This window comes from Schistocerca americana, chromosome 6 (genome assembly GCF_021461395.2).
Source record: "Schistocerca americana isolate TAMUIC-IGC-003095 chromosome 6, iqSchAmer2.1, whole genome shotgun sequence".
In the NCBI taxonomy this organism is placed as follows: Eukaryota; Metazoa; Arthropoda; class Insecta; order Orthoptera; family Acrididae; genus Schistocerca; species Schistocerca americana.
The window spans coordinates 290,039,926-290,067,354 of NC_060124.1; the positions used below are offsets into that span (position 1 = coordinate 290,039,926).

Genomic DNA, 27,429 nt, shown 5'->3' on the forward strand with positions numbered 1-27,429 from the left:
TGATCGAAAAATTGCGCTCAGTTCAAGGAAAATGCACAGGTCACACCTGTCTATGAGAAGGGTAGTGGAACTGATCCAGAAAATTACTGTCCGATATCCTTGACACTGATTTGTTTTAGAATCTTAGAACATATTTTCAGCTCCAACATAATGAGATATCTCAAACAGAACAACCTCCTGAATTCCAACCAGCATGAATTAAAAAAAAAAATCATCATATAAAACCCAAATTGCACATTTCTCAAATGACTACTGAAAGCTAGCTTTGGATCAAGGCATTCAGGTTGCTGTAGTATTTCTTGATTTTCGAAAAGCATCTGACTCTGTACCAGACCTATGCTTAATGTCAAAGGTACAATCACATCGAGCATCAAGTGAAATTTGTGACCGAATTGAGGACTTTTTGGTAGGGACAATGCAGCATGTTATCTTTGATGTAGAGGCATTGTCAGATGTAGAAGTAACTTCTGGAGTCACCTAGGGAAGTGTGTTGGGACTGTTGCTGTTCATGTTGTTTATTAATGACCTGGCAGACAATATTATTTGGCTAATGGTCACCAAAGTTAAGCACTGTTGGGCTGGGCTAGTACCTGGATGGGGGACCATCTGTTCTGCCAAGTTCTGTTGGCAAGTGGGGTGCACTCAGCCCTTGTGAGGCAAACTGAGGAGCTACTTGATTGAGAAGTAGCAACTCTGGTCTCAGGAACTGACATATGGCCAGGAGAGCAGTGTGATGACCACATGCCCCTCCATATCTGCATCTGGTGACCCCTACGGGGTGAGGATGACACAGCAGCCGGTTGGTACCATTGGACCTTCATGGCCTGTTCGGGAGAAGTTAGTTTAGACAATTAGACAATATCATTAGTAATCTCAGGCTTTTTGCAGATGATGCAGTTATCTATAATGAAGTACTGTCTGAAAGCAGTTGCATAAATATTCACTCAGAAATTGATGGATTTCAAAGTGAAGTAAAAATTGACATCTTTCATTAAATGTTCAAAAATTTAAAATTCTGCACTTCACACAACAAAAAAAAAACATAGTATCCTATGACTGTATCATCAAACAGTCACTATTTGAATTAGCCAACCCGTACAAATTCCTGGGTGTAACACTTTGTAGGGATACAAAAAGTAATGATCACATAGGTTGAGTCATGGGTAAAGCAGGCGGTAGACTTTGGTTCATTGATAGAGTAGTGGGGAAGTTCAATCACACTACAAAAGAGATTGCTTACAAGTCACTCGTACAATCAGTTCTAGAATATTTCTGTAGTGTATGGGACCCACACAAGATAGGACTAACTGGGCATATTGTACATATACAGAGAGAGGCAGCACAAATGGTCACAGGTTTGTTTAATACATGGGAGAGTATCACTGTGATACTGAAGAAACTAAACTGACAGACTCTTGATGACAGATGTAAATTATTCTGAGAAAGTCTATTAGAAAATTTTCACGAACTAGCTTTAAATTGTTACTCTAGTGATATATTACAACCCCCTAAATATCACTCCCAGAGGGATTGTAAAGATAACATTACAATAATTACTGCACTCACACAGGCACTCAAACATTCTTCCTACACTCCATACATGCATAGAAAAGGCAGAAACCCTAATAAATGGTATAATGGGACATACCCTCTGCCAAGCACCTCACAGTAGTTTGCAGAGTATAGATGTATCCCATCTTCTGAGGCCTCCTATGACTCCATCCTTCTATCCAGTTTTCAGTTGACCACAGGTATTTCTGCGTCATTCATCCACGCAACGTTTCTAGCCCACATTGGCCTAGATGATTCCACAATCATCCTAACAGGCTGATCTTTGGCATGCAATTGATGATTGTATCTCATCCTCCATCTCTCCCTTCCACAAATTGGGCTAATGATTCTCCTGAGTGTCCTTCTCTTGAATGCATCCAGTGATTGATTCAGCATCTTTTGCTGCTAGAGTCAGGATTCCAGAGGCATATGTAAGCAATGGTCTGATCGATATTTTATAGATAGTATGGCAGTTTTAGTAAGGGGCCTAGAAGATAGAAGCTTTGTTATGGCAAAATAAGCTTTATTAGCAGCAATTAACCTCTGCTTTATTTTGTACAAGATATTATTTAGACTGGTTACAATCAAATCCAGATATTTCAAGGTCCAAATCTTTCAATGGTATAACTACCCATCATTATTTCGGATGGTATGTTCTCCCTGTGCACTTTCTCAGCAGTTAGGTATTTTGTTTTTTGCTAATTGATATTTTCTCCTAAATTCCTGCCAGTCTGTTAAAGTGCAGTGAATGTCTCTTCCATTATCATCAAAGTTCTTCCTACGTCATCCTGATAGTCCAGTATCTGCACAGATTTATGAAAAATCATTTTCCTACTCAAGATATTTGCTTCTCTCATCACTCTCTACAAGATGGCACTGAATAAAAGGTACACCAGTGCATAACCTTGCCATACTCCATTTTTAATTTCCAACGCACTGGACAACATTCCTCCAGTTTTTACGCTACTCTGTGTTCCTCTAATTGTCATCCTTACTATCCTTATCAGTTTTTTGGAATATCCAATTCACCTACAGCTTGATATATCAACTCTGTGTCTCTACTATCATACATTGCTTTAAAATCAAGAAAAAGATGATATGGTCCAATCCCATATTCCTTTGTTTTCTCCAGAAATTGCCTTTGGGTAAATACCTAGCAATAGTTGACTTATTGGGGACAAATCCACATTAGTGCAGCCCCATTTCTCTCTGTATTATTGGAAGGAATCTATCATACAGTATGTTAGAGAGGATTTCATATCCCAGATTAAGCAGTGTTATCCCTCTGTAGTTACCACACATTCCATTCAGTCTATACATGTGTGTGTGTGTGTGTGTGTGTGTGTGTGTGTGTGTGTCTATCGACCTGCCAGCACTTTCGTGTGCAGATGTTATTGCAACTCTGTTAACTGTTAGGATGGAAAGGAGATTTACTGTAGCTGAACTATGCGATATGAATTTAATTTATGGCGAGGCTAAAGGTGTTGCGAGGGCAGCTGTATGAATTTACCGGAACACTTCCCACGACGACGACTTCCTGCACGAAAGACATTTGCTGCTGTGCACCAAAAGTTTGTGTCATTGTAATTCTCTACTTGTATGCGATAATTATGCATTTACATTTTAATAAAGTACAGTAGTTATCTGTACCTTTGTAAATTTTCGTCTGTATGCGAAATGTGTCTTCTGTTCTGATATGCTTTCCATTTTTCTTACATCATGACAGAATACAACTGACGAGTACGTATTTAATTTCCTTAGATTGAGAGATACTGGCTCTTTACTGCCGCGCGCAGAAGGCAGAGCCCCACATCACGTCAATCGTACATTGGAAGCTGGGGAAAGAATTCTGGACCGCATCCAGGAGGATCTTTCTCAGAGTACTAGAAGCATCGCCCACCACGTGTGTATATCGCACACTGTCATTCATCGCACTATGCAAGAGGAGCATCTGCAGCCTTACCACAATCAACGTGTACAAGCATTGGAAGAACAAGATTTCCCTCCACGACGTGAATTCTCAGAGTGGTTTCTGTTACACAGTGCGCAGCATGATTTTGTCAACAAAATACTCGTCACAGATGAAGCGTGTTTCACTTGCAATGGAATAACTAATTTCCATAACATGCACACGTGGAGTGTACACAATCCTCACCATGTAGTGGCAACACATTTTCAGCGACGATTTTCCGTAAATGTGTGGGCGGGTATGCTCGATAATTACATTATTGGGCCCTATGTTTTACCTGCACGTTTGACTGGTAACTATTACCGAACGTTTCTAGATGAAAAATTGTTACCAACGATGTTAGAAGACATTCCGTTAGGCATACGTTATAACATGTGGTTCCTGCACGATGGTGCTCCACCCCACATTGGTCACAGAGTACACAGATTTTTGGATAGTCGATTTCCAGGGCGATGGATCGGGCATTCGGCTCTACGTCCATGGCCAGCACGCAGCCCTGATTTAAATCCACTGGATTTTTACTTTTGGGACCATATGAAGGAACTTGTTTATGCTGAGCCAGTAAATAATGTGGACGAATTGATGCAGAAGATTTTAGATGCTGCCAATACCATAAAGGCCAATGCGCATGTGTGTGAACGAGTGCGACGAAACTGGGATCGCCAAAATGAAGCATGTGTAGAAGCGAATGGTGGTCAAATGGTTCAAATGGCTCTGATCACTATGCGACTTAACTTCTGAGGTCATTAGTCGCCTAGAACCTAGAACTAATTAAACCTAACTAACCTAAGGACATCACACACATCCATGCCTGAGGCAGGATTCGAACCTGCGACTGTAGCAGTCTCGTGGTTTCGAACTGAAGCGCCTAGAACCGCACGGCCACCACGGCCGGCTGTTGAGCAACACACTCTACATGAAACTTCCTGGCAGATTAAAACTGTGTGCCCAACTGAGACTCGAACTCGGGACCTTTGCCTTTCGCGGGCAAGTGCTCTAGTAGCTCAGATGGTAGAGCACTTGCCCGCGAAAGGCAAAGGTCCCGAGTTCGAGTCTCGGTTGGGCACACAGTTTTAATCTGCCAGGAAGTTTCATGTCAGCGCACACTCCGCTGCAGAGTGAAAATCTCATTCTGGAAACATCCTCCAGGCTGTGGCTAAGCCATGTCTCCGCAATACCCTTTCTTTCAGGAGTGCTAGTTCTGCAAGGTTCGCAGGAGAGCTTCTGTAAAGTTTGGAAGGTAGGAGACGAGGTACTGGCAGAAGTAAAGCTGTGAGTACCGGGCGTGAGTCGTGCTTCGGTAGCTCAGATGGTAGAGCACTTGCCTGCGAAAGGCAAAGGTCCCGAGTTCGAGTCTCGGTTGGGCACACAGTTTTGATCTGCCAGGAAGTTTCATGTCAGCGCACACTCCGCTGCAGAGTGAAAATCTCATTCTGGAAACACACTCTACAGTTTTGTGTAGACACACACACACACACACACACACACACACACACACACACACACTCCCTCTTTCTATGTTTGTTTGAGGTATTTCCTCTCTTCTTCTTCTCATACTAGATGAACCAGTTTCAGGATGTTCCTTGACAGTTCAGAGCTTCCTTGTTGAAAGTTCTGCTGGAATGTCAGCCATTCCTGCTGCCCTGTTGTTATTTTCCTCATTGCAGTTCTCACCTCTTCTAAGTTAGGTGGATCCACGCTGTTTTCTGGGTCCTCTTCCTCCTGTATTTCTGTTGGGTTCCTTGGTACAACAGGTCTCGGAATAAGGAGTTTATCAAAGTAGCAATGCTATATCTCACATATCTCCTCCTCTTCACATACAATTTCACCCCTCTCATCTTTTATTAAACTTGTTGTGCCCCTGAAACATTTCTGTGCCTTACTTACCTCTCTCTAAAAATTTCCTTGCCTCATTTGCACTTCTCAGAAGCTCCATTTCTTCAATATTTGCCTTCATCCACTCCCTCTTTTACCTTTGATGGGTCCTTTTCGAATTCTCTGTTTTCATTTATATTCTTCCATTATCTTCCTGGTACAATTTGGTTGTAATGTTTCTTCTGTATGTTTCATTTTTTTTTCATTTGTTACTGTTTCACAAACCATGAGGTCCTGTTTGTCTTACATTGTTCTCAATTATCTTCCATGCTGCTATTTCCACTGTCTTTTTTATGCTTTCGTGTTGATCTTCAATGCTGTTACATTCTCCACCATTTTCAAAAGCCTGAATTATTCTCTCCTGGTGTAATTCCCTTGCTGCCTCTGGTTCTAAAGCTGTGATGTCATATTACTGTGTCCTGGGCCAGGTTCCTTTTGCTGAATTTGATATTCTTGCCCTCATCCATGCCAAAACTAGGAAGTGATCCATGTCTATATTTGGACCTTTTAAACTCCTTACATCCAATAAGTCTAACTTGTGTCTTGCATCAATTAGAACATGGACAATGTGATTTATTGCAATTCCATCTGATGCTGTCCATGTTCCCTTATGTACCGGATGATCAAAATGTCAGTATAAGTTTGAAAACTGAATAAATCACGGAATAATGTAGATAGATAGGTCCAAATTGTCACACATGCTTGGAATGACATGAGGTTTTATTAGAACCAAAAAAATACAAAAGTTCAAAAAATGTCTGACAGATGGTGCTTCATCTGATCAGAATAGCAATAATTAGCCTAACAAAGTAAGACAAAGCAAAGAGGATGTTCTTTACAGGAAATGCTCAATATGTCCAACATCATTCCTCAACAATAGCTGTAGTCGAGGAATTATGTTGTGAACAGCACTGTAAAGCATGTCCGGAGTAATGGTGAGGCATTGGCGTCAGACGTTGTCTTTCAGCATCCCTAGAAATGTTGGTCGATCATGATACACTTGCAACTTCAGGTAACCCCAAAGCCAATAATTGCACACACTGAGGTCTGGGGACCTGGGAGGCCAAGCATGACGAAAGTGGCAGCTCGGCACACGATCATCACCAAACAACACGCGCAACAGTATGGGGTGGTTCTAACAAAACCCCATGTCATTCCAAGCATGTGTGTCAATTTTTACATCTCTATCTTCATTATTTCGTGGTTTATTAAGTTTTCAAATTTATACTGACTTTTTGATCATTCGGTATTTCCTTGTGTGTGAACAACATGGAGCCCACCGCCATGTGTCTACATGTTCAAATATTATCAACCTTGTCCCATTGTCATTACCTAGAGTGTGTTTACTATATATACTGCCTATTAATCTATAGATGTGTTCTCTTCCCACCACAGTGCTTAGGTCTCCAGCTGCTACTTTTATATCATGCCCTCGCCATTCATCATATGATCTTTCCAGAGATTCATTGAGAGCTTCTTTGTCCTCATTCTCAGATTCTTTAGTATGTGTGTGGGCGTTAATTATGGAGCAACTGAGGAATTTCCCTTTTAGTCTACATGTTGATAGTCTTGGGTTTACAGGTTTCAATCCTGTTACTAAGCGCTTTAGTTCATGATGCACCACAAATCTTATCCTGAACCAATGGCTCCTTTTGTTACAACTATAAAATATGTTTGTTTCATTACTTTCTAGGATTCCACACCCAGCCCATATTACTACTTGTAATGCTAAGATGCTCTGCTTCAGGTTCGGTATTTGGTCTAGCATCACTTTCGGGGCTCCTGGGTTCTATAGTGATCTCACTTTCCAAGTACCGACGAATAAATCCGATTTAACTTTATATTATTTTTATTTCTTTTCTTACTGTTCTTGTCTCTATCATTTTTTGCCCATCCTCCATAACCCTTCCATGCAAAGTTGATTATCCTTTATTTATCTGGATTTTCTTTGTTGAAGTTTCATACCAGGCTATTTTTTTTACAGACTGTGCTGTCAACACTACATCCAATCTCTATCAGAGGATGGGTAACTTTTATTCAGGGTTTTCTTCCCTTAGCCTTTGGAGATACAACTGTTGGCCACAAGGCAGCAGTTTGATAGTTTTAGTCTGCTCAGGTGTTTTATTTCCCCAGTGTCCACCACATCTGCTGAACATCACCACCTGGGGAGGCACCCAATGGGAGACTAGCAACTCTGGCACTTCTTTGCAAATACTTTGGTTAACTATTAGCATTTTAATACTCTCACTTATGGCAGGCCTCTCTTTTAATTTTACACTGATACTTCTGGCTTTCCCACAGCCAATCCTATCAGCATTGAATGGAGAGTCAACTAATCTAAAAAGCCATAGTGTGCTCCCCACACACAGTCAGCTATCTGAGTAGTAGCCCCTGATGTGTAGTGCACACCTGACCCATTTAGGGGGACCCTACAGTTTTCAATTATATAGTGCAAGTCCAGGAAGTTGCAGTGCAGCTTGTCACAGAACCTTCAAAGTCTCTGATTCAGGCCTTCCACTCAACTCAGAATCAAAAGGTCACAATCAGTTCTGGTGACAATGCTGCAAATTGTGAGCTTCATTGAAATTCCCTGTACAAGTCTGGTCTTCTCAACCTGAGCCCATATGATGGGCATCATTTTTTCCGATGTGCACCACAATCTGCAGTTGGTTGCACCCTGTTCTCTCTATGCCTGCCACAATAGCATCTTCAACATGTTGACTGAGTCCCCAGACATAAACACTGAGTAAACCATGTGCCCTTTCCTGTCCCTTGCTGCCATTTCCCTAAGGAGTACCATCACTCACCATACATTTGAACTGCCAATGATTAATGGACCCTACCCTTTTGCATTTGCTGCCTCTTGACACCAGACAAAACAAGTTTCCTCAAAATAGGTGAAGTGATTTGCACTGGCCCAGTTTCAGTCCCAGTGAAAGACACCACCTCATACTTGTTGGTTAGGGAGATCAGTACAACACACTAAGTCCTCCCTGTCCCCATCTATCCTGTACAGGATGCCTGGAACCACCAGTGACACACACCACTCACAGTCAAGTGAACAAGTTAAATCACAGATCACATAATTTCTGCAGAGAAGACAGGATCCAGATGAGCAGATACAAACCAGTACCACAGGTACAAGACTCTCGGGAACTCTTCCAACACAACAACCCAATACAACAACTCACAGTAGCTGCCAATTGTTTGACAGGGCAATTTCCAGCTGCTTACAAACATCAGCCAACTCATTTTGTGTTCAAGAATAGCTTTCACAGTGGGGCTGCATTTTATCTTGAGCAATGTGTTACAGGGCAGTGAACAAATAACTTTAAATTAAGCCTGTATATTATCTCTCAATCCATTGAGCTAAAAAGCTGCTACTTCCCTGTAAGAATTGAACAAATACACAAAATGAAATTTCTATTCTGTAACAAAAAAACCTGAGGTAAAAATCAGTAGTTTCCTAAAACATTTTTGAGTTAGGAAACTCAAAAACAGAGTTAATTTATATTAAATGTAAATAATACAGAGGGCTACTCTTCTTTAAGGAAAAACTAGAAGTAACTACAAATTAGATTATGTGTAGGACAACAGTAGCTTCCATTAATTCTCAAAAATGCAAATTTATTTGCATTGATGTGCAATGAATTTTGGGGATGATCTACTCTTTGGTAGTAACTGTCACCCATAAACACTGATGTGTTACGAATAAGTTATGTATCCAACACATTCATATCAGTAACTTATGAAAACATAGTTTTATAAGCATCCAAAAATTTTGAAAAATAACCTATTCTCATACAACTATACAATGCAATTAGAGAATGATTAATCCGTACATCAAGAGAAGATATCACAAAGAATTGAAAAAAAGTGTTACCTTAGGCACTGGTTCAAAGATTGATCAATTGTTATGTACTCATAACACTGAAATGATTGAAGATACAGTATTTTGTCATGAAGTGTGCACATCTATTAGTATAAAAGCAGCAAAGTAGTGCCAAACAAATGTATAGGCCAGCTGTTCACTCCATAAAATTCTCTATAAGTGTTTTGGCATCATGTCGTCCTGTACCAAGGTAACCTCATTACAAAAAGGCTTACTTGAGCAATAATGTGCTGTTTGTATACTCCGAAAAACTGGACTGGACACTTAGTATGTAATGTACTTCAGAGTTACAAAGTACCCAGGAACTTTTCCTGTAGGTGATTTGACAAGCATGAAATTCAACTTGCATAAAAAATGAACATTATTTAATTTTTAAAGTTCACAGTCTACCCCTGGCAGTTAATAAGTGGAAACATCACAAAAACATTTTGCAACTCATGTAAAATGGTTACTCTTTTAAAATAAATCAGATCAGACAAAATTAATTGAAATTTTATTTATTCATCTCATCTCTGAGCTTTGAACAATAGTATATTAACATCAAAACATTATAGAAATATCCACATAAAAATTTGTAGGAATTAACATATTGTCAGCCTATATAGTGTCAGAACTGGACAAATTGACCAAGAGCTCAATGTTATCATCTTGGCATTCACCTTAAGAGATTTAGGAATACCTAAACAAAGATGACTGACTGACTGAGAGCAGAGGGATTTGAAATCCTAGCCTCTCAAATTCAAGTCAAGTCCAGTGCCATAAACATGTAGGAAGTACGTACTTGTGCTGAATAAATTACACATTCACAACTACACTGAAACAGTTATTTAACTTTCAATAACTACAAACGAACACCACCTGCACTCAACTTTGTTCACAGACAAACGTTACTTTTCAGACTCACTTCTGGAAGAAGCTGCAGATGCAATGTATCTGAAACAGGCAAAACAGCACAAGAAAGTTTACATGAATACACTCTTTGAAATTCTGAAGGTAGCAGGGGCAAAATACAAGGAGTGAAAGGCTATTACAACTTATACAGGAACCAGACAGCAGTTATAAGAGTCAAGCATTGGTTGAGAAGGGAGTGAGGTAGGATTGCAGCCTATCTCCAATGTTACTCCAATCTGTACAGTACATATAGCGAGCTGTGAAGGGAAGCAATGAGAAATTTGGAAAAGGGAATTAAAACTCAGGGAAAAGAAATAAATGTTCTGAGGTTTGCTGACAACACTGTCATTCTGTCAGAGACAGCAACAGACCATGAAGAGCAATGGAATGCCAGTGTCGTGAAAAGAGGATACAAGGTAAACATTAAGGGAAGCAATGAGAAATTTGGAAAAGGGAATTAAAACTCAGGGAAAAGAAATAAATGTTCTGAGGTTTGCTGACAACACTGTCATTCTGTCAGAGACAGCAACGGACCATGAAGAGCAATGGAATGCCAGTGTCGTGAAAAGAGGATACAAGGTAAACATTAACAAAAGGAAAAGAAGGCTACTGGAATGATGCCAAATTAAATAAGTTGATGCTGGGGACATTAGACTAGGAAATGTGACAGTAAAAGTAGTAAAGAAGTTTTGCTATTTTGACAGTAAAATAGTTGATGATGACCAAAGTAGAGAGGATATGAAATTAGTCTGACAATGACAAGAAAAGCATTTCTGAGGAAGATAAACTGTTAACAGTGAATATAAATTGAAGTTAAGTGGTATCTGAAGGTATTTGGAGTCTAGCCATGTGTGGAAGTAAAACATGGATGATAAACAGTTTACACAAGAAGAAAAAATAGAACCTTTTCAAATACCACAGATTAGACAGGTAGATGGTGTGACTAATACTGAGGTACTGAATAGAATTGTGGGACAATTTGACTAAAAGAAGGTATTACTTGAGTATTGAAAGGGGGAGGGGGTGCAGGAGGGAGGGGGGGGGAGAGATGGGGTGGGGTGGGGTGGGGGAGGGGGGAGAGGGAGAAAGGGAGGGGGAGAGAGAGAGTGTGTGTGTGTGTGTGTGTGTGTGTGTGTGTGTGTGTGTGTGTGAGAGAGAGAGAGAGAGAGAGAGAGAGAGAGAGAGAGAGGTGTAACATCATTGAAAGAGAACAAGAGATGCAAACTATAAGCAAATTCAAGAGGATGTAGATTGCAGCAGTTATTCCGAGATGAAGCGACTTTCACAGGATAGAATAGCTTTGAGAACTGCATCAAGCCAGTCTTCATACTGTAGACCACAAATACAACAAAAGCACACAGTAATATAGTAGGTCTGTTATATGTACATACTCAGCAAATATTGTAAGGAATTAGAATTAGCATGAACCAACGTACTTACTGGATGTGTTTAAATATATACGTAGAAATATCAGCAAAATCTAACCAGACAAGCACAGAAGCAATGATAAAGGTGAGACATGTGATAGTAATCTGTAGACAATTGCATTTATCCCCTGAGGCTGTGCTACAGTTCAGTGTGCCACAACAATATAACTTAAAACAAATAAAAATTGTGATGTTTTATTCTGTCTGTGTTCTCTTTTGAATATCTTCTCACAGCAAAAGAAAGGTGTATTGAAAGTAGACCATCTTTGCTACTTCATCTATTTGTCAGAAGAGGCACTATTTCTGTCCATAGAGAAGTTCCTAATTTTCCTTCTGTCTGAGCTGATACTGAAATTTAAGTCAATTATATAAATACAAACACATTTGATGATCTTTTCAAACAATCTATAAAGGGCAAATTCAGAGGGTATCTCAGGTACTGAAGCTTTAGAAGGAAATGGTTAGATGTATGGATACTATGCAGTACAAAGTGACCAACTGTTTTAGAAATAAAGTTTTATTGGTTCTGTCACTATACATATATACAATAATATTTGGAGGAAAATTATTTAAGGAGAACCATTTTAGTCACACAATACAGGAAACAAAGATTATTTTGTTCTTCCCACAAGAAGCACACTAAATGAAATTATACTATTAATCTCCACAAAAATTCAACAAATTCATACAAAAAGTTCAGTATCAATCTACATCCTTAAAATGAAGGTTACATGATATTCTCTGGGAGAAATGTTGCTCTTCAGCAGATGAATACTTTCAGGATTAACAGATGACTTTAGAAAGCTATGAGTTACTAATTTATTAATATTTTGTGGATCTCATCATGAAGTCAAGCCCTCAGGAGTATATTCTTGAGTGCAGTGATAGTGTGCACTCCCCCCCTACCTAAAAATCTTGGTTGTGGTGACTCATCTATAGAGTAGCCTGAGGTCTAAGTTTGATTGAAATGTGTGATTATGGTTGTCAATTAAGAAAGCCAACAAATTTTGAAAAACAAGGCCACAGTAACAGATCAATCTGGAGCTAGCCCCATGTCTATGTTCACCACTGCAAAGTTTCCTATGTATTTACAATATGCCAATACAACTTATGGTTCAGCTATTTCCAGTTTTGGTATGAATCCTTCTTAGTTAACATTCACTCCATGTTTAATATAGTCTTCTTCATACATAACAAAAACAACAAGGTACACTCAAATATTATGAATATTACATAAATGACGGAAAGCAAAATCAAAGTTGATATTACTGGTTGACTCGTGAATTATGTTCACGCTGAAAAAGCTATGATGGCAAAAGAAGTCTGGGACAAATTACAAAGTGCATTTGAGGATGGAGGTCTTACAAGAAAAGTAGGATTATTTGTCAGTTAATTAACACTCAGCTGAAAAAATGCGAGAGTGTAGACGAATATCACTGACATGTGGGTAGGGACACTACTGTTGGCAGGACATCATTTTCACTTTAACACTGTTACTGTGATCGGTATACCTGAGCTTTCCAGCCCCATAATCGTAGGTGCAGAGGATGTAAAGAGTACTTCAAGCTGTCAAGTATTGGAGAAGGAAACTGCATCTGCTCTTTATTCAAAAAACAAATGGAAGAAATCAGTGAGCTGCCATAGATAGAACAAGTGGCATATTGCATCTCAGTGTAGACAAAAAGTAAACCCAATGTCAGACACACAGCAAAAGAGGTATGTTGCTGCTATCCCAGAGAGAGGGACCAATAATAAAGGTAAGCCACTCCCATGTTTCTATTCTTTTAGAGATGTGGGTAATTGTCAACTGGAATGGATTTTGGACTCAGGTGCATCTTTGCATATTGTTAAAGACAAATCTCTTCTTTATGATGTTAAAGATAAGACTCATTTGGGAATATCTACCGTTGATCGCAGCAAGCTCCAATGTCATTTGGCTGGGAAACTAAACCTACATGTAAGTGTAAATTGTTAACCCACTATTGTTACAGCACATGAAGTTCATTATGTAAAAAATGTTGCAACTAACCTACTGTCTGCAGAGGAAATTGTCAAGAAGGGAAATACAGTCACTTTTGAGATGCATGGAGCAAGAGTTGTTGTTGTTGTTGTTGTTGTTGTTGTTGTCTTCAGTCCTGAGACTGGTTTGATGCAGCTCTCCATGCTATTCTATCCTGTGCAAGCTGCTTCATCTCCCAGTACTTACTGCAACCTACACCCTTCTGAATCTGCTTAGTGTATTCATCTCTTGGTCTCCCTCTACAATTTTTACACTCCATGCTGCCCTCCAATGCTAAATTTGAGATCCCTTGATGTCTCAGAACATGTCCTACCAACCGGTCCCTTCTTCTTGTCAAGTTGTGCCACAAACTCCTCTTCTCCCCAATTCTATACAATGCCTCCTCTTTAGTTATGTGATCTACCTATCTAATCTTCAACATTCTTCTGTAGCGCCACATTTCAAAAGCTATTCTCTTCTTGTCCAAACTATTTATCATCCATGTTTCACTTCCATACATGGCTACACTCTATACAAATACTTTCAGAAACGACTTCCTGACATTTAAATCTATACTCGAAGTTAACAAATTTCCCTTCTTCAGAAATGCTTTCCTTGCCATTGCCAGTCAACATTTTATATCCTCTCTACTTCGACCATCATCAGTTATTTTGCTCCCCAAATAGCAAAACTTCTTTACTACTTTAAGTGTCTCATTTCCTAATCTAATTCCTTCAGTATCACCCGACTTAATTTGACTATGGAGCAAGAGTAATCAATGAAAATGGTGATGATGTAACTACATCAAGTAACAAAAGGGGTATTTTTAAATTGGTTTGGTTTGTGCGGCACTCAACTGTGCAGTCATCAGCACCCATACAAAGTTCCAATTTTGACACAGTCCAATTTTTACACAACGCACTCTCACCACTGTCATGAATAATGATGATGAGGATAACACAAACACCCAGTCCCCAATAGAGAAAATCACCAACCCGGCCAGAAATTGAACCCAGGACCCCATGATCAAGAGCAGCAATGACAGTCACTATACCACAAACTGCAGGTGTACTTTTAAGCTGGACACCATTGACAGTAAACCTAGGAATGTTAGTCATTCAGTATACTTAGCAGAAAGTTTTTTATGGCACCACAGACTTGGACACCAAAATAGAAAGAGTCTGTCTTTAACGAAGGATATGGTAAAGGGAATACAGAATTATAGTGTATCCAATGTCCCTTTTCAAATATGAATAAAAGGAAAACAATTGCAGCTGCTTTTTCAGACTAGTAAAAGTAAATCTGCAGTGGTCTTTCAGTTAATCCATACAGATGTATGTGGCCTAATGGAGTGTGAATCCATAGGTGAGAGTTGTTACTTTCTTCCACTTATTGATGATTATTCACAATGTACTCATGTTTATTTTCTTCGTTCCAAAGACCAAGTGAGTGACACTTTTGAGGAATATCATAATATGGTCGGAAGGTGGATGGGAAAGGAGATTAAGATCATCAGGTCTGGTAACAGGAGTGAACATATTAACCGGAAATTGAAGACACTTCTTGCAAAAATGGTAATCAGGCATCAAACTACCACAAGGTACAGCCTATCTTGAAATTGGGTTGCTGAGAGGGCTAATAGGACCATTGTCAAAAAAAGCAAGGAGCATGATAACTGATGCTGGATTATGAAAAGATTTCTGGGCAGAGGAGGTACCAACGACCATATATTTGAACAATAGATCACCTACAAAAGCATTAAGGAATGGAACCCCCTATGAGATATTGGCAGGAAACCTGACCTAAGCAACATAAGGGTTTTTGGGTGTGATGCAATGGGATACATTCCTAAACAGCTGAGAGGAAAATGGGACCCAAAAGCTAAAAAGTATATTTTTGTATATTATTGTGAGGATTCAAAGGGCTACAGATAAATGGATCCATTGAGTAAAAGGATAGTTGCACACAAAAATGTAGTATTCTTTGAAAGTAGGAAGGACTCTGAAGAGGGCAAGACTACCAAGTTAAATGCAACTAGTTCCAAGAGTGAAACCTTATGTGAAGAAAGAGAAAGTGAAAAACAGGAAGAGCACAGTCAAACGTAAATGGAGACTATTTACGATCAATGAGTTTGAGGATGAACAAAATGAAGAGAACAATGTAAGGCACTCTTCTTGCATACCAAAACCTGTGACAACGTTCCCTGCTTTCTCTCTTTGTTGATTGTCCTCAGTGTCGATGTAACGGCAGAAAAAATAGGGGGTGGGCATGCAACTCTTTTACTTTCACTGTTTACAACCCCCCAATAATACACAGTTGTATGGCCAGTGCACTATTGTTTAACCTTCAATAAACCTCATTTATATGTTCAGGCGAACATCCACATACTGCTACAATAGTTTACTGTTGAACATCTATGAGCAGTAAAAGCGTAACCACATAATTCACATGTTCTTGAAGAATAGAAAAGTACCTATGGAGCAGACACTCTCATTGTTTTAACACACTGCCTAATTGTGTAACACTTATTTCACAGTTAAGTTGAAACATTGTTGCTGTTCTAACTAACACAGGTTTCTTGTCTGAAACTCAGCTGTGGAGTGACTGTCTCGTGACCAAAAAATCGGGCCCTTATATATCCTCACAATAATAGTTGCTGAAATTACACATTGTCTGAAGTTAAATTTACAGAAATTACAATTAAAACTTAACTGAATAAATTAACTGAATACATCAAAAATTGGTTCTTTTTAACAGTTTCTTCTACTACAAGTTAGGCAGGATTATTTGTTTAAATGAGGAAATTAACAGATATCATTATGCAAACACTGCTTTTGATGAAACTGAAAATTACTTTGGAATTAATGAATGGCTGGTTTTGCTAACATGTTTTTGAAGAGATACTTTAAGATTTCCAGTATTTCATCTTCCAAATGTTTATAATTAGTACAGAATTTATATTTGTTTATACGTCAGCAATAGACTTCAAGGTATGAAACAATTACTGGTTTCACCCTATAACAAAAGATACTATCTAGGAATAGTCAAAATAAATTATAAAATCAGTTACATGCATAAAACTAAGCACAAAATTAGATCTGGTGTTATATTCTCTCAAACTGAAGGCCAATCTTTCCCTTTTATGAAAATGCAGATTATACTCATATATGTTAATGGTAATTAATTCAAAAACAAAAAAAAAATGAATTTTAAGGAAGCAGATGGCAAAACAAGCTTGCTTCATCACAAGCTGAAAGAATATCCAGGTTTTGAGATGTATGCAGCCCAGTCTTTTAATGATGAGCCAGCAACAGCAGAAGAAGCAATGAGCGGCACAAACTCTCAAGAATGGAAAGAAGTGATTAAGAGGGAATTGGAATCTTTATCTCAGTACGAAACATTTGAATGGGTAAATATACCAGCATATAAGAAATCATTACAGGCAAGGTGGGTATTCACTTTGAAGAGCCCGAAAATTCATCACCAAGACATAAAGCACAACTTGTAATCAAAGAATATTCGCAAAAACAAGGGGTAGATTACAAAGAAACTTTTTCATCTGTAGTCAACTGTGCCTCACTGAGATATTTTTCTGCCTTGGCAACAAAACAAAATTTAACAATTCATCATATGGATGTAAAAACAGCATATTTAAATTGAAAATTGGACGAGGAGATATATGTCATTCCTCCAAAAGAAGTCATGAAAACCAGATCAGAAAGGGAAAGGATTTGCCGTTTGCAAAAAAGTATTTACGGACTTAAGAGTGGACATTGCTGGAATTGATGTCTACATAAAACTCTAATAAATATGAATATGAAGGAATCTTAAGGCAGATCCCAGTGTATACTATAAAAGAGGAAGAGAAGAGATAATAATAAGAATAATAATGACAACATGGGTGGACAACTTCTTTATCCTGACTGCAAACAAAAGCCAATTGAGAATTTTTAAGAAACATCTGCAAACCAAGTTTAAGGTGCATGATTTTGGAGAAGTTAAATGTAATTTATGTATGCACATCACTAAGGATGAATAGAGACAAGAATTGAGCATAAATCAAAAATCTTAAAGAAATTTGGTATAAGTGATTGTAAACTCATAACTACTCCAATGGAAGTAGGAGTGAAGTTAAGTATAAATGAGACGTGATAAGAATGTTACATACTTAGAAGCAGTTGGGAGTCTATTATATTGGTCTCAAACATCATGATCCGACTTTGCTCTTGCCACGAATGCAGTGAGCAGATTTTGCAGAAACCCAAAGGAAAAGCACTGGAAAGCTCTAAAAAGGATATTACAATATCTAAGAGGAACTTCAAACCACAAATTAAGATACCATAGAGAGGTAATGCAAAACTAGAAAGCTACAGTGATGCGGACTGGGGGAGTGAATTGGGAGATAGGTACTCCACTACTGGCTACTGCTTTAAATTAATGGGTGGCCTCATTTCCTAGCCCTGTCAAAAGCAAAAATCTGTTGCATTGAGTACCATAGAGGTCAATTATATGGCACTATCTTACACCACACAGGAAGCATCATGGCTAAGAACATTAATATGAGAAATAAAACCCAATTTTATCGTGGAAACTACAATGATCTTCTGTGACAATAAAGGAACCATTAACCTAGCTAAAAATGATTTCACTAGTGCTAGGACAAAACATATTGATAGAAGGCACCATTTTATTCGAGACTATATAGAGCAACAGAACATTGCTGCACACAGAAAACATGTCCACTGATCTTTTGACAAAACCCTAGGACAAAGAGAAGTTTGAAAAGATTGTGGGGCTATTTGGTTTATCTTGTGAAGGCAAACTACAAAATATATGTTGAAAGGGGGGTGTTGGAATTGTGTGAACAATATATTTCGTGTGAGATTGCGGCAAAGTGCATCATGTGAAATACAATAGACCTCTCTGGCGCTATTGTACACTCTGAGTTTACGTGTGTCACATAATGTTCCTCGGTTGTTGTGTTCGATGTAGTTTACCTGGAAGTGCAAATATAGTTACTGGCATTATATGTCTTTTTCTCACAATTACTTATTCAGCTGTGTCATATCAATTTTGTTTCCATACTATATGATGACACATACACACAGGGTGATTATAATTAAACTTTCAAAATGCTGCAGAAATAGCACCACTGGTCAGAATGACGTCAAAATATATCAGAATATTATCGAAGAAGGGAGAAAACTTATGACATAAGAAAAACATAGTGTGAAAATTGATCAACAGATGGTGCTGTATCTGTTAGAATATGTAAATGAAAATAGCTGTTATGCGCACAACCCATTGAAGTTGGTATAAATATGCTGGGTACACAGCTCTTCCTCCTTTCACATTTGCGACGTTCGCCATCACTCTCTCAATGCAGGATTACATCCCGCTTGTAAAGCTGTATTACAAGAATGATGACTGTGTATACATTGCTATTTAGAAGTTCTGGACACTGAAGGGAATGAAAAAAGGAGTTGGTCCAATGACTGCCATGGGTCTGGAGAAAATCATTCTGAAATTCCAAAAGACGGGTTCGTTTGGTGTGCAACCTGGTAGAGGGAGAAAACAAATTGAATCAACATCAATGGAAGCAGTGGCCACAGCAATGCAGGAGCAAACGAGTGGTGGTGTGCAGATATGTATTGCATGGAGAGTTGCACGAACACTGGACATACCCGTGAGCACGGTGCGTAAAATCCTACAAAACATTCTTCTTTGCTAACCATTCAAAATTACCCATGTGCATGAGTTGCTTCCTGTTGACTTGCCAGCCAGAGAGACCTTTGCTTTAGAATTTTTTGCTCACTTGGAAGTGGACAATGATTGGCCATGGAAGATTTTGTGGACAGATGAGGCACACTTCCATCTGACAGGATATGTCAGTACACAGAATTGTCAAAAATGGGCAACAGAAAATCACATGGAAATCAACCGGTACCACTTCATCCTGAAGAGGTCACTGTACGGTGCATGTTTACATCATTTATCATGGGGCCATATTTTTTCAAAGAGACAGGTGCTTCCAGTCCTGTTACCTGTACTGTCACTGGTACGTGTTATGAGTGTCTTTTGTGCAACCACATCATTCCCCCTCTCCAACAGTGTGGATATGTGGAGGGGATCACTTTTATGCAAGATGACACATCTCCATACATTACAAATCCAGTTAAGCAGCTGCTGAAGTGCCATTTCAGGAATGCTAGACTTATCAGCTGCCATTTCCCTACAGCCAAGACCATCCTGATCACCTGGTCTTAATCTGTGCGACTTCTGGCTGTGGGGCTATCTGAAAGATGTGTTCAGTGTTCCAATTGGAAACTTAGCTGCATTGAAGGCATGCACTGTGCAACACATTCTGAAGGTGGTCCCAGAAACACTTTGGATCAGTTGTGGAACACGCTGTTTCTCAATTTCAACTTGTTGCAGAAAATGGTGGTCAGCATATTGAACATGTTTTGCTCCAGTCACACGGACATTAATAATCCAGTTTGAGTTTGATTGATGCTTTTTATGCGGTTCTTGGCCTCAGGACAATTAAAAACCAATTCTTCCCATACAATTTAATATGACCTTGCCATGGTGGATGGGCTTTTGTAACTAACTGTATCACACCTATACACCCATGTACACTGAGTAGTATAGTTTGTTTAACATCAAACATACAGCTTAGGCATTGTTGTATGATTCTTTCATCATATGTAGTTGACCACTATTAAATTATGGCACTTACAGCTCCATCTATTGCTACAGTTTGTAACTATTTATTTTTCTTCTAATTATAATCACTCTTATATATAATCTTCAGACGTATGGTCAACTTTGTTTTTTTAAATGTGATGCTATAGTTTGGTACCTATTTTCTGATAGCAGCTATCAAGATGAATCCAAACAAAAGTCAAATAGGTGGCATGAACGTCCATTTACAGAAGGTGTTCGAAGTGATAACCACTGGTATCAATGTAGTGCTGCAATATTCTTATCATGGATAGAGTGGTATTCCTTATCACATCGGCACTTATTGAAGCACATGCTATGACAATTCTCTCACATATCTTCAGGTGTAGTTGGAATGTCTTTATAAACAATGTCTTCCACTAATCCCCACAACAAAAATTAAGAGGCGTCAAGTCAGGCAAATAAGCCGGCCACGACACATCTCCTCATCCAATCCAACGATTTGGGAATTGTCTCTGCAACTTGTTTCTAGTCATCAGCGAAAAATTCAGAGGCGTCAAGTCAGGCAAATAAGCCGGCCACGACACATCTCTTCATCCAATCCAACGATTTGGGAATTGTCTCTGCAACTCGTTTCTAGTCATCAGCGAAAAATGTCCCAGACACCCATCATGTTGATACCACAGTCTGTTCCTTGTTCCTAAAGGTATTTCTTCCAATAACAGACCTAATGTTTCTTGCAGGTATGTGGTGTACTTCCTATCATTAAGATTTCCTTCAATGAAATAGGGGCCTATAATTCTGCCCTCCAGAATCCCACACCATACATTCACCGACACTGGCTTTTAGTGTGCAACTTGCCACAGCCAACATGGATTTTCAGTTGCCCTATAATGCATGTTGTGCAAATTAACATTTCCATGCTTCATGAATGTAGCCTCATCAGTAAATAAAATCAGATTAATAAATGTGTCATCCCTCTGAATCTGAAGTTGAGCCCATCGGCAGAATTCAATCTGATGCAAAAAATCCCTACCAGTTAATTCTTGGTGGAGACTGATATGGTAAGGATAATATTTATGGTGATGCATAACATGAACACTAGTACTCTGGCTCATACCAGAGTCCCTTGCAATTTGATGCAAACTAACACAAGGATCTAGAACCACAGTGGCAAGAGTACCAATTTCTGTTTCCTCATTAGTGGCTGTCCTTTGCCAGATATGTTTCTGATGGATTAAAGATCCAGTTGTTCTCAATTTATCATTCACATATTTAAATGTACAATGTGTAGGGTGAGTATGTTGAGGATACCTTTCAGCGTATACATCTCTAGCTGTCACTGAATTTCATTGGCATTCTCTGTAAATGAGAAGCATATCGACTTGTTCTTCGCAGGAATACGTCATTCACATTTGCTTGATTCAACGATACTAGTCTTACCATTCCTATTAGTGTTGTATTGCAAACAAAATCAATGGCATGTTAGATGGATATGCTGTATTCGGCAAATATTTACTATTTGCACGATATACAAGAGAGAATTGTGAGAGCATGTGCTGCTATAAGTGCCAATGTGATACGGAATACCACTCAATCCATGATAAGAAGATTGCAGCACTGCATTGATACCGATGGTCATCACTTCAAACACTCTCTGTAAATGGACGTTCATGCCACCTTTTTGACCTTTGTTGACCTTCAAAGACCTTACTTTTACACATCATTGGATTCATTTTGATAGCCGCTATCAGAAAATAAGTACCAAACTTTCTTCTTCTTTTTTATTGGCCGTACAGCTCATGATGAGCCTTGGCCTCTTATACAATTTCCTTCCATTTCTCTCAGTCCTTTGCCAATACTCTCCAGTTTCTATACCCATCTTCCTACGATCTTCAATTACTCCATCTTTCCATCTGGCTCTTGGTCAACCACGTCCTCTCTGCCCTCCTGGCTTGCCTTGTAATATTCTTTCTGGTACTTCTGTATCATTCATGCGAGCCACATGTCCTGCCCACCTCAATCTGGAGGATTTCACTATCCTTCTGATGGGTTAGACTTTGTATATGATATACAACTCATGGTTGTATCTCCTCCTCCATCTTCCTCTTTCACAGATTGGGCCGATAATTCGTCTGAGTACCTTTCTTTCAAATGCATCCAGTGTTTCAATATCTTTAGTTGTTAACGTCCACACTTCAGAGGCATATGCAAGCACTGGTTGTATAAGCGATTTATAGATAGTTAATTTAGTGGTACAAGTTAGGAGCCTTGAGGATAGAAGTCTTGTTAGGGCAAAATAGGCTCTATTGGCTAGTATTAATCTCTGCTTAATTTCATAGGAGGTATCATTTACATGCATAACTGTCGAGCCCAGGTACTTGAAATGTTCAACTCTCTCAAACGTATAATTGCCCATTGTTATTGCATTTGGCATATTTTCTCTATGTGCTTTTCCAGCTGCCATATATTTTGTTTTTTGTTTATTAATAATTAACCCCATGTTCCTACTAGCCTGTTCGAGAGCTGTAAATGTCTCTTCCATTGCTTTTTGGGTTCTTGCTATTATTTATTTATTTAGCATCTGTGTCATCGTACAAACGATATTGGACTTGTCATACATATAAATAAACAATATTGGATATACAAAATGAAATTGTCTACAACTGGATTTGTCATACACAGAAATTAAAATATAGAATGTACAAAATGAAATTGTCTATAATGAATGACAGCAAACTTACAGCTTCTTTCCACATAAATGGTTTATAGTAATTTGTTTCTCAGTAACAATATGTAACTAGTTCTATAGATGGTAAAGTATAATAAAAGCTGAAACAAACAAAGATAGAAAATTTTGGAGGTTAGTTTAGTTTGTAAAGTCATTTTCTTGGTCTTCAAGATATTCGTTTACTGAGTAGCAACATTTATCAATTAAAAATTTTCTAAGTTCCAATTTAAAATTTGTATTGTCCTTTAAATCTTTAATGTACTGAGGCAGTGCATTATAGAGCTCAATGCCCATGTGGCTTACATGCTTCTGAGTTTGTGTTCTTCTTACTTGTTCTATGTGGAGATCATTCTTGTTCCTTGTGTTATAGTTGTGACAGTCTGCACTTGTGTGGAGATTGCAGAGATTAGCTTTGGTTAAGAGTACACATTTAAGTATATAGACTATGTCATCTGCATAGGCCAGTATCTGCACTGATTTATAGAAGATTGTTTCCTAATGCAGGTGGTTTGCGTTTCTCATCACCTTCTCTAGGGTGGCATTGAAGAGAAGACATGCCAATGCATCACCTTGTCACACTCCGTTTTTAATACTCAATGTATTAGACATCATTCCTCCTATTCTTACACTACCTTGTGTTTCACTCATTGTCATTCTCACCAGCCTTACCACCTTTCTCGAGATTCCCAGTTCATCTAGAACTTGATATAACTGCTCTCTATTTATGCTATCATAAGCTGCTTTGAAATCTATAAAGAGGTGATGCATGCCAACCCCATATTCGTTTGTTTTTTCCCGGATATGTCTTAAGGTGAATATTTGATCTATACTTGACTTCCCAGGAAGGAATCCGCATTGCATTTCATCTAGAACTTGATATAACTGCTCTCTATTTATGCTATCATAAGCTGCTTTGAAATCTATAAAGAGGTGATGCATGCCAACCCCATATTCGTTTGTTTTTTCCCGGATATGTCTTAAGGTGAATATTTGATCTATACTTGACTTCCCAGGAAGGAATCCGCATTGGCACGGCCCCGTCGCCCTCTGTATGATTGGGAGTATTCTGTCGAATAGTATATTAGAGAATATTTTATATCCCAAATTAAGTAGTGTGATCCTTCTGTAATTGCCACACTCCATCTTATCTCCGTTCTTATATATAGGGCATATGATACCCTCCATTGTTGGGGCATTTTCTCCTCTTCCCATATTCTGGTGACCATTTTCAGAAGGCTTCATTCCAGCTCTCTGCCTCCTTGCTTAAACAGTTCTGCTGGAATCCATTTGTCCTACCGCCTTGTGGTTTTTCAATTTCTTCATGGCAGTTTTCACTTCTTCTATATTTGGTGGGGTAATGTTGTTGTCTGGATCCTCTTCCCCATTCATTTCTGCTGGATTCCCTGGTGTAGTTATTCAAGGGTTGAGTAGACAATCAAAATACCTGCGATCTTTCGCTAATTCCCTTCTCTTCACTTATTATATTCCCTGTCTCATCTCTTATTAAGCTTGTTTTACTATCAAAAGGCTTCCGTGCCACATTCACCTCCCTACAAAATTTTCTTATTTCATTTTTGCTTCTCATGAGCTCCATTTCTTTGACACTTCCTTTCATCCATTCTCTCTTTTTTCTTTGGTGAGTCCTCTTTTCAATCCTCCAGTTTTCTTTGTATTCTTCTACTATCCTCCTCGTACAGTGTGATTGCAATGTCCTTCTATATGCTTTGTTCTTTTCTTAAGTTACTATTTTGCTTTAGTGTCAAACCATGATGGTCTTACTTGTCTTGTCCCAATTCCAAGTATCTCTCTTCCCAATGTCTCCACCGTCTTTGTTATCGCTTCCCACTGATCTTCGATATTGTTATATTCTCCAATGTTTTCCAGAATCTCAGTTATCTTCTCCTGATAGTATTCTCTAACTTCCACTGATTCTAAAGTTGTTATATTATAATCCTTGCCTACACCCATGCTCATACCAGAAAATGATCTGTATCTATCTTTGAGCCTCTGAGACTCCTCACATCCAATAGGTCTGATTTGTGTCTCAAATCTGTCAACACATGGACGATCTGGTTTACTGTGTTTCCATCCGGTGAGTTCCATGTTCATTCATGTATTTCTTTATGTGGGAACAGTGTTGATCCTATTACCGTGTTTCTAGGTGCTGCGAACAGTATAAGCCTTGTTCTGTTCTCATTACTTGTTGCATGTTTGCTGTGAGGGCCAATTATCGGTCTATAAATCTGTTCTTTCCCCACCTGAGCATTTAGGTCTCTGGCTATTATTTTATCATCATGCCCTGGGCACTCATTATAAACTCTTTCCAAAGATTCATAGAATACTTCTTTCTCTTCTTCTGTTGGTGCATGGGCATTAACTAGGGAATAGTTAAAGAATTTCCCCTTTATCCTGAGTGTTGATAATCTTGGACTAATGTGTGTAAACCCTATTACCAAATGCTTTAATTGCTGGTGTACAACAAATCCTGTCCCCAGCTCATGATTTCTTTCGCTGCAGCTTTCCTAAAAGCCCACTCCCTGTCCTTCTAATTTCTTGTAATGCTATTACACTTTGCTTCAGATTCATTATTTGATCCAACATTACTTTCAGTGCTCCTGGTCGATATAGGGATCTCACATTCCAAGTACCAATATATAGATCTGATTTACACCTTACATTTCTCTTCTTCCTTATTTTCCCTCTTGCATTCACTTGTATTCCATCCTCTTTGTTCTATCCCATGCCAGGTCCGTCTTCCTTCATCCGTCCGACTTCACTTTGTAGAAGTTTCGCAACAATTGCTTTTTCACAGAGCGGGCTGTCAACTCTGCATCCAACCCCTACCGGGGGACGGGTGATTTTTAATCAAGGTTTTCTACCTTTAGCCTTTGGAGACCCAACTCCCAACTGCAAGGCAGCAGTTGTTTTGCTAGTTTTGGTCCGCCCCACATATTTTATTTCCCTGGTGTCCACCATATCTGGTGAACGTTCCCCAATCCGCCACCTGGGGAGACACCCGATGAGAGACTAGCAACTTCACATGGGAAGTACCCAACTATAGCATCCCATTTAAAAAAACAAAGTTGACCTTCATACATCTGACGTGACCCAACCTAGCAACAAAAAACCATCATATTATGGTCCCTCTTGTCGCCTGCAACATTTGTCCCTTCGGAGTTATTCTAAGTGGCAATAGTTAGTGACTCATCCTGTATATACACACATTCTTTCAAGGTTTTTAGTAGATTTACCCATCAATTTTGTTTCCATACTTTATGAAACGTTAAATATGTAATTTCTAACGATGTGTTACACTATGTGTTCTCATTTGTCACATATATTAATTAGAGGGACTTTCTGTGGGGTGAAGAACTGTCCTACTTCACTCCCTGCCCCACATTTGTGCTGCAATGAACCTTTAGTTCACTATGGAGGTGAAGTGCAACAGAGATTTTGCTTTTTTAAAAAGGGAAATAACACAACAAAGTGTAGTAAGTAGAAAACTGTTTATTGTAGTCCAGACCACTATATAACGAAGTTTGGTAGAGAATATTTTTATGTTACATTCAGAACCTTTTCCTGAAAATGTGAGAATTTTAATACACTAATACATGAAATAAATAATCTTAAAAATCTATAGGCAGCTTTGCTATACTGTTCATTGCTAATTTTCACTTACTTGACTTTTGTAACATCAAGATTCTTCAGCAGTGTTGGGGAGAGAAACCTTCCTCTCCCCAGTGTCTGGATACACATCAATTTTCCATACTATATTTGTGTACAGAACATCTCGGTTGTCAGGTACTTCAGGGAAATGGAACACTGTCATTTTTTCCATTGACATTTTATTTAAATCATCTTATCCTTTTGTATGCCCATTATTTCTCACACACAGAGTTTTGTTCAATGGTCTTCTTCTTCTGTGATGAATTCCATCATAATAAAGTCTGGTCTGTCCCCTTGCTGATAGTGCAAATTGAGGTTTCACTTCACTACTTCCCTTTGTAACTGCATGAATTTGAATGTCTCCATCACTGCTTCTCCTCTCTCCCATTACTGGTAACACTTCAACCTGTTGGGTATTAGTGGAAGACTGGTGTTTGAAAATACTGTTATGGGTGGTAGAAGTTGTGGAAATACTCAGGTCAAAATCTGCAGGCAAAATGCTCATATCTGGTTGGAAAATCAGTTTCCTACCTGTGCTTCTAGTGGACTCAGACTTGGAGTGCTGAACTCTCATTGGAATTTTCTGCAGCACTTTCGCAGGATCTAATGGTATAATGACACATGCTCTTTTTATTTTTATTATTATTATTATTATTATTATTATTATTATTACTGGACTTTAGGCAAACAGCACTTGGACAGTTTCTTCAACTTCACCAAAACAACCCTCCATGCTGTTTTAAT

At 38.7% G+C, this 27,429-nt stretch overlaps 1 long non-coding RNA gene across 1 annotated transcript in view; it reads right to left on the bottom strand.

Moving 5' to 3' along the window:
• Window positions 1-9,763: 9,763 nt before the first annotated feature.
• LOC124619884 overlaps window positions 9,764-27,429 on the bottom strand; it is a 48,186-nt gene continuing 30,520 nt past the window's right edge. Inside the window, exon 2 of the long non-coding RNA XR_006980158.1 lies at window positions 9,764-10,220. This is a non-coding gene — a long non-coding RNA (uncharacterized LOC124619884). The remainder of the gene's footprint in view (window positions 10,221-27,429) is intronic.